At 33.5% G+C, this 15,618-nt stretch overlaps 1 long non-coding RNA gene across 3 annotated transcripts; it reads left to right on the forward strand.

Moving 5' to 3' along the window:
• Positions 1–281: 281 nt before the first annotated feature.
• Positions 282–8,253, forward strand: LOC127719441 (uncharacterized). 3 transcript variants are annotated; one of them, XR_007990309.1, is made up of 3 exons: positions 282–443; positions 4,007–4,200; positions 7,860–8,253. It is a non-coding gene; the product is annotated as an uncharacterized LOC127719441 (long non-coding RNA). The 3 variants fall into 3 exon arrangements; XR_007990308.1 differs by lacking the exon at positions 282–443 and adding an exon at positions 2,632–3,107; XR_007990307.1 differs by lacking the exon at positions 282–443 and having other exon boundaries at positions 3,475–4,200.
• Positions 8,254–15,618: the final 7,365 nt, after the last annotated feature.

Genomic DNA, 15,618 nt, shown 5'->3' on the forward strand with positions numbered 1-15,618 from the left:
AAAAAACTATTTGAAAGCGAATTAATCATTTCCTCAACTAAATACCATCTATAAATAAAGTCAATTCGTCAAGAACTTTCTCTCATATATTTAAACAATTGTAAAATAATTAATTTAAACTTTTGTACTGCCACTTTCTGTCCGTTTACCGATACTTATTCCTTGTTAAGTTTTTTCATATCCATTTACGAATACTTATAATGTGATAATTTTTCCGGATGCTTTTTATCCTATTTTCATATCAAACAACCATGTTACCAGTAAAGTTACCGGAGTTAAGTACAAATTTAGGAATTTAGTACTTAAAATTTTCAACAACAAAATTTTACACTTTCATTTACCTGGATTTTTTTCTACGCTTCGAAGCCGCCACCCTGTATCAAACATAGCCAACACCTCGCATGGCGTATTCACGATGTTGAGGGATTGACAATATACAGCAAGTAAGTAATTGGGTGTTGAATGCCAGTAGATCTGAATTTGTAAATTTGTAAATTGAATTTAACCAGTTTAGAACGTGTATTGTAGAATTGTTTAATAAAATTACACACACAATCTGGGCTGATATGCATAAAACCACTTTAAGTTCAAGGTATCAATGAAACTGGGTCTGCATGAAAAATGACTTATCACATAGTACCAGAACCTATGTTTACTGTTAGATGATAAGAAAATATAGCTGTAGGCCTAGTTGAAAATCTTTACAAATTATTTATTCTTTAAATTCTATTTGACTGTCTGGGTGCTTCTTATGTGTTTTAAATGTTTGCGTTTTGTATGCTATAGTTAAGTTTTATAGACTGTTGTACGTCATTTGGTCGTTTTTAAGTTTTTGTCATGGCGTTGTCAGTATGTCTTCGACTTATAAGTTTTATATAATCTGCATCTCTTGTGCTGTATGTTAAAATGTATCTACACAACTGCTGCATCTTTACACATTCATCAATACACCTAAAAATATGATTAAAGCTTTCGTATATATAAAAAATAAGGAGATGTGGTATGATTGGTAATGAAACAACTATCCGCCAGTTCAATTCAAAAACCTGATATAAGCAAATGTGACTTACTTACTTACTTTAATCAGAGAGATCTTGAATCTGAATTCAATGATACGAAGTGGGAAGGGGTAGAGGTGGATTAAGGTGAGGACATGGGGGCCCGTCCCTTTTTTGGAAAAAATTGGTTTATTATTTGGAGAATCACTAAAGCGGGCCCCCTCTTCATGCATGACAGTTAGTGCCTCCTTATGACATTTTTTGGATCCGCAACTGGTGAGGACTTCATAAAAAAATATTTAGTAAGTTTTTGTTTTGTGATAAATAAAGTATTTACATTCACATAGACAGAAATAGGATAAAATAAACTACCGAAAGCTTAAGTCCACATAAGAGGGTATGGATGGGGGATAACAGAATAGAGAATAACGGGCAAACAATAAAGATTAAAGAATAATGAAATGCTAAAATATGAGGAAATAGAGTAATGATCAAAAAGTGTAAGTTTGTAGAAATATAGCTAAAAAAAATAAAGAACACAGAAAAAGAAGACCCCCCTCCCAAGATCCTGACTTCAACTTTAACGCTGCCGGGATATTTTGAGACAAAGTGCACGTATTAGTAGTCAGCCGAAACCACTACTGAAGCGTTTTGCATCCATACGTTTTTTTTTTCGGGATACTGACTGCATAGTAAATTATCAATGTACTAGTTAATGTTCTCGAGAGATGACCCTATTACAGAGACATATATACACATATGTGTATATATGTCTCTGCCCTATTACGTGTCAGTAACCTCCTCGACACGGTACATTTTACGGCGGCTCATTTTTGTCTTAAGAATAAACATAATTGATAAGTTTCTTTCCCCTGCATTCCTCGATCGCACTTGTAAATAGCACGTACACTATACGTTACAACACTTGCCGTCAGTACTCAGAATTGGAAAAATATTAAATAAGAAGGTATAGAAAATTAATGCACACACACTACTATCAACCACAGACATGATGTTTTTCTCAATTTGCCTAAATCGTTATTCCGCAATACAACGAGGGTGATGAAAACACGGGCACCGGCATGCTGTGAATTTGAAAGTTTCCCAAATGAGTAAATATCCCTTACTTTTCTAGTGTAAAGTTTTATTAATACACATTTGATTTGAAATGGGATATCAGAGAGATATATAAACACATATATCATAGGCTGATCCGGGGGGGGAGGTTGGGGGCCCGGGCCCCCCTTTCTTTGGAAAAATTTGGTTGATTATTTAGGGAATCACTAAAGCATGACTGGAGCCGGCCCTCCCTTATGAAAAGTTCTGGATCCGCTAAATGAGAAACTCAAGAAATTGTTTTCAATTAAGATAAATACATGCAGTTTATAATGGTTTTCAGTTGTTTTTTAAAGGAGAGGCGGATTTAGTGGGCGGTGGGGGGGACAGGAGTTCGGGGCCCCCCTTTTCTTGAAAAAATTTGGTTGATTATATAGGGAATCACTGAAGCATGACAGGAGCCGGCCCCCTCTTAGGCAATCACTTATGAAAATTTCTGGATCCGCCACTGTAAAATCGTCTTCAGTTGTATTATATTAAAAATTTTATACCTGTATTCTATAGTACAAATCACAGGAAAATAATGTAAATTATCTGGTAGTAGCAATACAATATAAATATTGAGCAAAATTTCTACAAACTTTACCATACTCTATTCAAAAATAAACATTATACATCAAGATAACAAAATAAAATTTAAAATCAGGGCGGATGGACCCAGGGCAAACAGATATTAACTTATTCAGGCTAACAAGTAATTAAGGTTGAATGTGAATCAGGGCGAATGGACCTAGATCCAAACTCCAGTAGGGTAACTCCTATAGTTCAAAAGTTCATGTTTATAAATTTCGTCAGGTCACCAGTACCTCACTTATAAAAATGAAACAACATGTTACAGACAATTTACATCTTTAATTTCAGCATAATTTTGGTTTTGGTTATGAATATCTTTCTTCTACATTTTTGGATAAATACTCATTATCCGGCAAATTCCAAGTTGAACCTTCTTCAGTAGGCCTATCCCCACCAGAGACCAAATGATGCACAAGTTAGGTATAGGTAACAATATAAATGCAACAATGAGCAAAAGCTATACCATCTAGCTAGCTATAAAAGGCTTTGAATAATATAAAATAAATCAAACAAGGAATTTAATGGTTTTGGGCAACTGTTTTGAATTTAAAAAAAAAGCTTTAACAATGTTAATTTTTGTGTGCATTAATTTTTGCTAATTTTGAATAATGGACAAAAATGTGAGATTGATTATTGTGATTTAAGCAAAATCTGCATACATGAAATTGAAAATGGAAATAGGGAATATGTCAAAGAGACAACAACCCAACCAAAGAGCAGACAACAGCGGAAGGCCACTTGCGGGTCTTCAACGCGGCGAGAAAGTCACGCACCCGGAGCTCATAAATATGTATTAGATATAAGAATGCAATACAGCTCTCAGTCGCATTAATAAAAACCTCACAATAAGTTCTGAAAATCAGAATAAAAAGTATTGTAATATTCTCAAAGTGTACACATGGAGTTATGAAACTTAAATTAATCATGCTAATTAAACATGTTAAAGATTGGCATACAACTTGGAGTAGCCTTATGGCATTGTATAGTGTAATGAATTCAGGGGATAATGGCACTACGTCTTTGATTTTAAAGTCCTCAGAATCAATCTTTAATATTAATATGCATACTCTTGTACAAAGGAATATAAGTATGCAATAGACATATGGTCTTCAAAAATAAGAGGTATCCATGCTATACATTTATGACAAGATCTTAATCAAGTATTAATTTTGGTTTGTTTAAATATTTCGGAGGTTAGTATGACGTCCTTTCTAATGATGATGTTTTCGTTTAAAGTTGGAAAAAATTGTTTGTACCAACAAAAAAAAATACAAGAAGTTTATCCAGAATTATGTGTTTATCATTTTTTTTATGTTTAGGTTGCCAGCAAGATGAAAAGAACAATGCAGTTCAAAAGTCAAAATGTGGATAAGCTGAGATACAAGGTCCTACTTTTGCAGATTTTCATATTTTGCATGAATGAATTTGAAGTTTATATCATGGAGGGCAGAGAAAGAAAAGAAACACTTCAATTTTCCTGCTTCTGAAGAATAAATGTAAAACATCTTGTTCGGTAAGTTTTATGCTCTGTTTTGATAGTGTTTGTGCATTCATCTGTCTTTCTCTAAATTGTATTCACTTAAAGTTTTTGGTTACAGTTCACCATGAACTTCAGTTAGTAACTTGTGGTTTTACATGTATATACTCAAAATTTAGTACTTTAAAATGTTCATGTATTTTTGTCGAGCCTGCGACTTTTGTCGCAGAAAGCTCGACATAGGGATAGTGATCCGGCGTTGGCATTAGCTAACTTCCTAAAAGCTTTATATTTTAGAAGGTGGAAGACCTGGATGCTTCATACTTTGTATATAGATGCCTCATGATACGAATTCTGTCTGTCACATGTCCATTGTCCTTGACCTCATTTTCATGGTTCAGTGACTACTTGAAAAAAAAGTTCAGATTTTTTGTAATGTTAATTTCTCTCTTATTATGAGTAATAGGATAAATATATTTGGTATGTGCGTACCTTGCAAGGTCCTCATGCTCGTCAGAGAGTTTTCACTTGACCTAGACCTCATTTCATGGATCAGTAAACAAGAACAGTCTTAGATGCATGATTTTTTTATTAGTTGTTAGTGGTTTTGAACTAGCTGTCAGTAACTGCGAGTACTCTCAGATCTGTACTTAGTGTCTTTTTGTTGTTTGGATGAACAAGTACCCAGCCACGTCCACTTGTATTTGTAGTATTTTTATCTATCTGATGAGTTAAGCCTCTTTCAACTGATAATATACGACCGCAAAAATTTTTTTTGGGTTCATATAATGCTATGATGTTGTCGTCGTCCGAAGACACATTTGGTTTCCGGACAATAACTTTAGTTTAAGTGAATGGATCTCTATGAAATTTTACAAGAAGATTCAATACCACAAAAGGAAAGTTGTGATTAGTTTTGGGGGTTATGGTACCAACAGTTTAGGAATGAGGGGCCAAAAAGGGGCCAAAAAGAAGCATTTTTGTAGTTTCCGGACAATAACTTGTGTGTTAGTGTATGGATCTCACTGAAATTGTACCATAAGGTTTCATATCACAAAGGGAAGGCTGGGATTGAGTTTGGGGGTAATTGCCCCAAACATGCAGGAATTAGGGGCAAAAAGGGGCCAAAAACAAGCATTTTTCTAGTTTCTAGACAATAACTTGTGTTTAAGTGTATGGATCTCTCTAAAATTGTACTACAAGGTTCCATACCTCAAAGGAAAGGCTTGGATTGAGTTTGGGGGTAATTACTCCAAGGGGGGGGGGGATTTTTTTTCCCAATTTTTTTTCTTCAATATTTTTGAAATTTCAAATTTTTTGAAAAGTTTCAAGAAGAAATCTGCAATTGAAAGTATTGCGCAATAGATTTTTAAGATCTTGTTGTACTGTTACACCACTGTCCCAGGTTAGGAGGAGGGTTGGGATCCCGCTAACATGTTTAACCCCGCCACATTCTGTATGTATGTGCCTGTCCCAAGTCAGGAGCCTGTAATTCAGTGGTTGTCGTTTGTTGATGTGTTACATATTTGTTTTTCGTTCATTTTTTGTACACAAATTAGGCCGTTAGTTTTCTCGTTTGAATTGTTTTACATTGTCATTTCTGGGCCTTTTATAGCTGACTGTGCGGTATGGGCTTTGCTCATTGTTGAAGGCCGTACAGTGACCTATAGTTGTTAATTTCTGTGTCATTTGGTCTCTTGTGGAGAGTTGTCTCATTGGCAATCATACCACATCTTCTTTTTTATATTTAAGGTTAAGTTTTGGTGGTCAAGTCCATATCTCAGATACTATAAGCAATAGGTCTAGTATATTCGGTGTATGGAAGGACTTTAAGATGTACATGACCAACTGGCAGGTGTCATCTGACCATGACCTCATTTTCATGGTTCAGTGGTTATAGTTAAGTTTTTGTGTTTTGGTCTGTTTTTCTTATACTGTATGCAATAGGTCTACTATATTTGGTGTATGGAATGATTGTAAGGTGTACATGTCTAGCTGGCAGGTGTCATCTGACCTTGACCTCATTTTAATGGTTCAGTAGTCAAAGTTAATTTTTTGAGTTTTGGTCTTTTTTCTATTACTAAATGCAATAGGTCAACTATATTTGGTGTATGGAAACATTTTATGATGTACATGTCAGTCGCAGGTTTTATTTGACATTTTCACGGTTCATTGCTCAGTGTTAAGGTTTTGTGTTTTGGTCTGTTTTTCTTAATCTTTAAGCAATAGGTCAACTACATGTATATGTGTTGTATGGAAGGATTGTAAGCTGTACATGTCTGCCTGGCATGGTTCATCAGATTTTCACCTCATTTCCATGGTTCATTGGTCAATGTTTAGTTTTCTTGTTTAAGTCTGCTTCTTAGAAACTATAAGCAATAGGTCAACTGTATTTAGTATATTGAATGATTGTAAGGTGTACATGTATTTCTTGTCGGGTTTATATGACCTTGAATTCATTTTCTTGGATCATGTTGAGTTTATGTGATAGTTGTAGTAAAGCTTTATATTTAGGACTATCAACATGATATCCATGATTAGTAAAGAAGGCGCAATATTTCAGCGTGTGCACTCTTGTTTATACATTATACACCACATTTACTGTTTTTACCCTGATTTTATGGATCACTGAACATAGAAATGTCATAATGTAAAATTATAGTACATTCTTAGGTTAAAGTTTTAGGTTAAGGTACATAGCTTACCATGAAGTTGAATTTCATACACATGTTCATTATGTGGTGAACTTTTAAATTCAGTGCCAAACTAAGATTTTGAGCCTGATTACATGATTGACTAGACATTGACACATGCTAGTGTTTGCCAGGCATGGTGTCCTGTACTAGGAATTTGTCCTGTACTAAGAACTTTAATAGTACATTGTACTCGCTGAGTATGGAGTTTTTGTGAAAATTTAATATTAGTGAGATTTTTGCATGACATCCTGTCAACTGCTTGTTGATCATGTTTATACATGTCTTAAAATTAATATCTGACACATTGGTGTTTTGTGAACTTGGAAATAAGTTATTTGATAGAATAATAATGTTTTGAGATTATCAAAATAAAAAATATCCCATTTTTACTATTAATAATTAAGTGTTAACAAAAAGAAGATTTAGGATATATGTATAACCATATATAAAAATGAGACAGCAACCGAACAACACAAAAATAAGAAAAAAAACAATATATTTTTTTGTATCAATGTTATAATTTCCAACATGTCAAAAGAGTTCAAGGTATTTTCTCATTGAAATAAAACACAAGTGGAACTCTTTCAGAACTTCAGAAGCTTAAAGAAGTGCTGTTTCTATTGTTGGCGTTTTGTATAATATATTGCAAATTCTTGTGAAAAATGGAATGTTATTGTAATTGCCTAAAGTTTTAACATTGATCTATATATATATATATATATAACTGGGGAAAATACCCAAATGTTATAAAGAAGAATACATAATTTGATTGTTATATAATATAAGAATAGGAAGATGTGGTATATTGCTAATTTGACAACTCTCCATCAGAGACCAAAGGATGTAGGAGGTTAGCAACTGATGACACTGGACAACCTTCAACAATCAGTAAAATCCATACCGCATAGCTATTTTTATTGAAAATCATATGTTATTGCTACATGTATGCAAACAATTTTTTATAATGCATAACTTCGGATTTTATTGGTTCTTTTTCAGAAGGATTGAAATTCATCACTTAGAATAAAAGGAGAAAACACAGAAACAAGACCAGAATAAATTCAAAGACAAATGTCATATCAGTTATTATTTTCATCACTCAGTCAATGAATCGAAGTTCTATTAAATATCTAAAGATATTAAAACCACAATAATGACAATGTTCTGTGCTGAATGGCCAAAAAGTGGACCATACATTAAGATCACACAATGCTGGATGATAAGAAACTATTAATTTTTTGGATGGAGGGATATCCTGAAAAAAATTAGATTTATGTAAAAAGCTACTAGTATGTTAAGCCTAATAATAGAGTTTTCATTGATTCCAAATGGGAAAAAATTGTGTTTCAAAAAAGTATTCTAGAATTCATAAATAAACATATATTGATACTTACATTATCTGCTTTGTTGTTTAAAAGTTTAGTTTTGAACAATTATAGAACAATATGATTGCATTAACATTTCGAAGGAAAAAAAGATATTCAACTAAAAAGATTCATCTTAAAACAATTTACTACCAAACAGAATTCATTGTAACATACACATTACTGTATATTTATAATTTGAATCCCATAGGATTAATTGGATTTTATTTTGTCCCATCGGATAATTATAGTCCCATGGGATTTTTTTTGTCCCATGGGACAACAAATATCCCATGGGACTACAATTATCCCATGGGACCCAAAAAAATCCTATGGGATTTAACCAAAATCCCATGGGATAATGGTCAATCCCATGGGATTTGCCTTATCCCATGGGATATTGAAAATCCCATGTTTTTCTAAATCAAATAAAAAAATATATATAATAATGACAGCAGAAAAGCAATGAATTTATTGAATCCCATGTAATTCCGCACATTTTGGTTATATACACGACACTGTAGCTCTAAGGAGAGGCGGCGGCGGATTTGCAAATGAGTGTTTTGCAAATAAAAAGTGTCCAGTGTTCTGAACCAATTTCAACCCACCTTGGCCTAAATACTGTTAACAGCATACAAGACCTACACAACTGAAATAACTGAATGACCCTTTAAGAAGTTATTGCCCTCAAATGACAATTTTGGACTAATTTATTTCATGTTTATGTCTGTTATCTTGAAGCCTACAGTAGATAGGTTGAAATTGTTAAGAGCAAAAAAAAACAAAAAACAAAAAACAAAATCAGCAAGACAAGATCTACAAAATTTCCTCATGACTATCGTCGTAGGATGATTCCTTAAGGAATTATTGCCATCATTAAATGATGATTTTTGACAAATTCTGAGCGTCTGCCAATTATCTAGAAAAATAAGATAGATAAGTAGAAACTGCAGTAAACAGCTAAACTGACCAGCCATAAAACAACTACAAAAAGGCCAATATAATAAAAACAATGAATGACCCATTAAGGAGTTATTGACCTTAAGTGACGATTTTTGACTAATTTTTGTGATTTTTCACTCTAATATCTCGAAAACTATGCTCATAAATGTTGATTTTTATTCATTGTTGTGATTTCGGCAAAATCTGTAGTAGATAGAGAGAAACTGTAAACAGCAAACATGACCAGCAATACAACATCAGCAAAAAAAATAGCTCGGTCATGAGCAACCTGGGACTATTCGCCATATGTGTTATAAAGTGAAAAGGATTGAAAAATATCTGTCAGGTAGATTGTACGCATGCAAGCAATGTAAGAAACAGAGCAGTACTATCAACTTCACAGTTGTTTACAGCCCCAGTTTTTTGTTACTTATCCTGTGATAGAATTGTCAGTAATAGTTTTCGGGATGCTCACCCCGCCTCTTCATTTGCATTATTGAAGATTCTGATGAAAGTCCAAGATCCGCTTCTGTCAATACTAAACAACCCGTTATAGTAAATAAAATAGAATGGTTAAGGGTGGAAAGTAATAATCAACCTTATGCTCAACTTATCCAGAACTGTACCGTACGTATTACTTGCCTCATAAAATCAAACATTTTGTTAACAGGAACTTGTATGCAATTCTTGACAAAGATCGATCCCATTCACCATAATGAGATATATAAAACAATTTCATATCTTCAGAGTAAGCTTATGTGTCCTATGTCGATGATACATCCCTGTCTTCTAAATAATCTTTGTTTATAGCTTACAAAGGAATACTAGTACACGATATCATCAGAGGTTTTTTTTCTTGAAATAAACAATAACCCTTCCAAGACACCTGGATTAACCCCGGGTAATTCGGGTGTTCTCTTGACCTTTCATTTTTTTTTTCTTTCTACCGATGATAATTGGTGATGCATGCAAAACAAAAGACGCTAACACTGTCAATCGGTCTCGTTCTAGTTTGAGTTCATGGGATTCCCTTAGATTTCATCTATTGGTTGGTATATTCCAAATGAAGTTTTAGAGTTAAGAACATCAGTAAACTTCTGTCACTTCTAATCTAATTACAAAATAATTATTTCATGCCATGCTCTTTGCTCATTTTAAGAAGGGTAGGCATTATATTTGTCAATATCTTTATACCGAGCGTTAGCGAGTTGTAAAATGTTGACAAATATAATGCCTAGGATGTTAAAACGAGCATAGAGCATGGAATGATAGAATTATTACGATTTAATCATCAGTAGGAAATGCAGAACTTTTGTACTTCAAAGAGGACCTATAAACACGTTCGTTAGGCAGCCATTTTGATTTGATGAGGAACAATTGTTCTAGAAAACCAACCGTTGAACAATTTAAAATAAATTGCAACATGTAAACTTTCTTTCAGAATGCTTTTATTCAAATTCCTATCGAGCACCAACGGAAATGTCCATTTTGATCTTCGACGATGCTATATTGATTGTGATGTCACGCTTGTGCACCCCATGTTCTATTGGAATTAGACCATGATTTTGTTTACATTTAGGCTAGCAAAAGAAGAGCGTCTTACTTTTATTCAAATACCCCTTTTCGTACCTTTGTGGTTTTTTTTCACAAAATATTATAATTTGTTTTTTATTTGAAAAAAATATTTTCTTAAATATGGCTTTTCTGGAAAAGAATGACACATTAGAAAATTTTTTGAATATATTTAAGAAATTTCCATTGCAATGCAATATTTTCCATGTTTGCGAAGACATCCTAAAAGTGAATTAATTATTTTCAAATGTTATCTTTATAAAATAAGGAGATGTGACATGATTGCCAATGAGACAATTATCCACCATATTCCAAAAGTTGTGAATTTGTAAGCATTGTGACTTGTTTTTCATATATGAATTTATGGAGAAGAACCATTATTCAGATTTACATGTATTCGTTTCAACGTTAAACCACATCCGGGTAGAACATAACTACTTTTTGTAATTGTTAATCCTTCTTTCAAAGATAATTGAGAAAACAATACATATATTAGTCCAAGAATTTCTGAAGTACTGTTTCGGGGTACTGGTTGCGGCCATGAGAGGTCAGAGTGCAGTCCACAAAGAAATAACAAAAAAGCCAGCCCAGTTTCGAAGTTTCGAAGCCGTTATATATTGTCAATCAAACACATGAAAATCATACATTATTTACTTCATTACTCTTGTTTTGTTACAAATATATACTTTCCATTCACAAAACCATAATTGGATTGTCACGAATAAATGAAAATGCAAAAATACAAACAGCAGTCAACAAAATATGTTCACCGCAAATTAAGCAATTCCAACAACACTGAAACTGGGAAGAAAATTATGTGTTTTGGAAGGGTGCACAGCTCGTGCACAAAGATAAATGTGAAAAGAAAACAATTGATAAAAATGACAGACTAGAAAATCACTGAAGAAACCAGCAACATATAGAACTAAGATGATTAAAACAAAATATATCATTTGCCAGCTATGGCGTTCCATACTTTTGATGCATCTGTTCTCGGAAACCACAGATATGCATATACAATGTTTATTGAGATTGATATGCGAACGGCAATTGAACTAGCTCAAATGTATAAACCTTTTTTGGAACAAATATATGTTGACGGCTCTGCTCCATTATATTTTCTCGTATGGTTTTTCAGGCAAGGCTTGTTTATTCCTGGATTGCTCAAGTGTTGTTACTTGCAGTTTGTTTTGTCAAGGATGGTCACTCTCGCTGTTATTTCTATCCAAAACATGGGGTAATACACAACTGGCATACTGAAGGATATTTCTTGCAACCTACGCATCATGACAAGAATCACGATAACTATCAACATAGTTACAGTCATTCGCAGAGTTATGGAAAAAGAAGCGTCTTAGTGAAAAGATCGGATCTTCATGCAAAGTACTTCCAGCATACCGGTAAACATCATTATGACGGCGGTAAACATCACATTCTGGTTTACAATTTCCAAGTAAGTAAATTCGAATGCATTCTTGGTAATAATTTTGAAAAGCGAGCACCAAGACGTTTTGATAAGCTTACAATGTTATAAAAAATTGTTTAAGATTTCATTGCTGAAAATGTGAATTTGGTCAGTTGAACATTTAAATATGTAATCTAGTAGCAAACAGAGTATGTTTATATAATATCGTTCTGGATATTTATATAATATTTGCCGCTGAAAGTTAGAATATGAATAAAACGAGACGAGGGGCATATTGCTAAGAGACCTAATTCAATTAATGGAAATGACGAAAAGACATCTAGAGGGAAACGTACAGTCTTCAACAGTTATTTACAGGTGTCGATACAATATGGTAATTTGTCTTGGTCCTCTAACATTTGTGAATAAATTAACAGAATTATCTAAGAGTTGCCATTTACACTCAGTTTTCTAATGAAAAATACCAGGATATGACACATGATAACTGCTGACAAGGTGCCTTACTTGGGACATGCATATAAAAAAGGGACGGGGTTACAAAAACTAGCTTTTGGATAATTCAAACCATCCCCCTTTTTTTATTGCATTCAGTAAATTGACAAATAGATACAACAACGTCATAAACAGCACAGGAAAAATAGATCTTGTGCAATAAACCCAAATATAAACTTTATAGAGAAACAGAATAAATATTTTAGTATTGCTTCATACTAACAATTAGAAAATGTGAAAGAAATGTGACAGAAGTGGAATATTGTGATGGCAATTCTATTCTCAATCTTTTTATAGTTCGTTTGACTGAAGTCATTCGATTATGAACACAAAAACTGATATAATAGTTTATTTTCCCTCATTTGTGATAATCTTTTCTTTCCTGTTTTGAAATTTTTATAACGCAATTTCAAACGTGAGTTTAAAAAGTTCAGGATAAAAAATGTACACAAAACTTACAAATAAGAAAAGCAGAAAATAGGACAACTTAAGTACATGTAGTATTAAATTTAATGTACTATTTCAGTCGGATTAGTTGTAGAAAACATAATGAAAATCCATGTATACAACTCATTTGACGAGGAGCACTTGTTAATTCCTTAATTTCTTGCAGAGTCGAAGTCATGTATGGGTTGATGTTACTGGCGGACATTGTGGGTCGAATGATTGTTGTAGTACGTAAAGTTAAAAAGATTAATATAAAATTTTGAAACAGGTGTACAACGTACAACTAGTGAGGTGTATTCAATTATTAATATAAGAATTTTCCTAAGGATTTTAGCACGTTTGTTATTAGTGTACTGATGTGTTAGACGAACTAATTCGCTCACAACAATTACTGTCCTTGGTGTGGGAGTGGGAGTGAATTGGCCCAGTTTACGCTTGAATAACCTCCTGGAAAGGTCTTGTGTAAGGTCTCTACATCTTTCCGTGGAATTACCATTTAATTTTGTTTTGATTTTCACTTTTTTTCTTTTTCTGCTATTTGATTGTTTTAAATTTCAATCATAATACCAGCATTCAATTATCATTTTTTCATGATTCTCAAAATGAAATGAATAACGAGGAACGTCATTTCTTACGTCTGGGTAAGGGAGACCAATGGATGCTCATCCGGCCGCTGCAACGAAATCGTCAATACTTGTAAACCCTTTCATATCTGAAAGAAGAACAAGCTGAATGATCCATATATTTTTTCTCTGCATTTCCAATTTGGAATTAGACCATAGTCGCGCACACCCCATTTGGCATACGACCGTAGTTGAGCACACCCCATTTCGATGATTTGTCGGCAAAGTACTTCTGTTTCTGTCTCTGTATTGGCAATGCGCGAGATCCGACAGCTGAACAGTTTGCACCGGAAGTTAAGCCGATTGGTTAGTGATGGCCTACATTTGGCTATTTGACTAAATGTCCTTCTGGCAAAAGGGGGCATGTTTTACCGTGACCTCTTTTCAACAAAGTGCTATAAGTAACAGGTCAACTGCATGTATGATGCCATGTATGTCCGACAGGATTCAACTTTCATTGTTCTTATTGTCAAGGTTGATTGATCAAATATAAGTTTTCATGATTTTACCATATTTTTTTTTCGTTTATTCAAGCGATACTGGAATTATGTACTGTCATTTTATTAATTGATTTGTGCTTAGGGCTCTTCTGGTTAGCCAAGACCATTTAGTACAAGAATAAAAAAAGGTGGTATGATTGCCAATAAGACAAATATCCACAAGAAACCAAATGGCGAAGATTTAACATCATTAGGGTAGCTTAAACTTGTATTTACACATTGTTCCGATGTTTGACTCTCACACATGTCTTTGGTTAAAGGTAGGTTTGAGAGCCCACAGACATATTTAGCCCCGCCATATTCTTTATGAGCCTGTTTCAAGTCAGGAATTTGTAATCTGGTGATTGTTATTGGTTAATGTATGAATAATTGTTTTTTTAAGGTTATAAGCTTAAATCAAAACTTTGGCTTTATCATTCGATTGGTTTTATATTTGGTTATCCCGGGATCTTTATATATTACTTTACAGTATGGGTTTAGCTCATTGTAAAATGCCTGCATGGTGACTTGGAGATGTTAACATCATCGTCATTTGGTCTATAGTCCACTATATTTGTCTAATTGGCAATCCCATCACATCTCCTTATTAACAAAGTCAGTTACGCAGACGAAACTTTTCAGAGCGTCTACTCTAGTTAAAGTTTCAATACAGCTGCAAAATATATCAGAGTAATGGTCTTACTATATATGATCAATTATGGAACGGATCCTTTTACGGATATTGATAACTTAATAGAAAAACAAAGGATATGGGGTATATCGTCAAGTTATCGGAATTCAAATGGGGACTTACTGTGCACCACTTGTTGCGAACCTGTTTCTGTATTGTTATGAGTTACAATTTAAGACTAAAATCAGCAAAGACCAATCGAAACAACATCTGGTACAAAAATTTAATAACACTTTTAGATATTTGGATGATATATTGTCTCTCAATAATGACGACTTCAGTATCTACACTAAAGAAATATATCCTGTTGAATTGACTTTAAATAAAGCTAATACTAACAATGAACACTGCCCTTTCCTGGATCTTGATATCTTTATCTTTAACAGGAAGCATAATACCAAAATTTATGATAGTAGAGATGATTTTTCATTTCCTATTGTTAATTATCCATTTGTAGATGACGTTCCCTTGTCACCATCTTATGGTGTTTATATATCTCAACTTGTTCGATTCGCTCGTGTATGTAACAACGTATTTGATTTTAACGAAAGAAACCTCTGTATTACTGAACAATCATTACACGAGGATTTTCGTCCTCAAAGATGGCATATTTTGGTATTAATATTGGTTGACTCATAGGGTCTTTGCATCGGAAATAAACACATTTATTCTAAAACTAGTTGTTGGCATGATACGGGTTATATTCTTCTCATATATTTTAT

This window comes from Mytilus californianus, unplaced genomic scaffold (genome assembly GCF_021869535.1).
Source record: "Mytilus californianus isolate M0D057914Y unplaced genomic scaffold, xbMytCali1.0.p SCAF_11, whole genome shotgun sequence".
NCBI classification, from domain to species: Eukaryota; Metazoa; Mollusca; class Bivalvia; order Mytilida; family Mytilidae; genus Mytilus; species Mytilus californianus.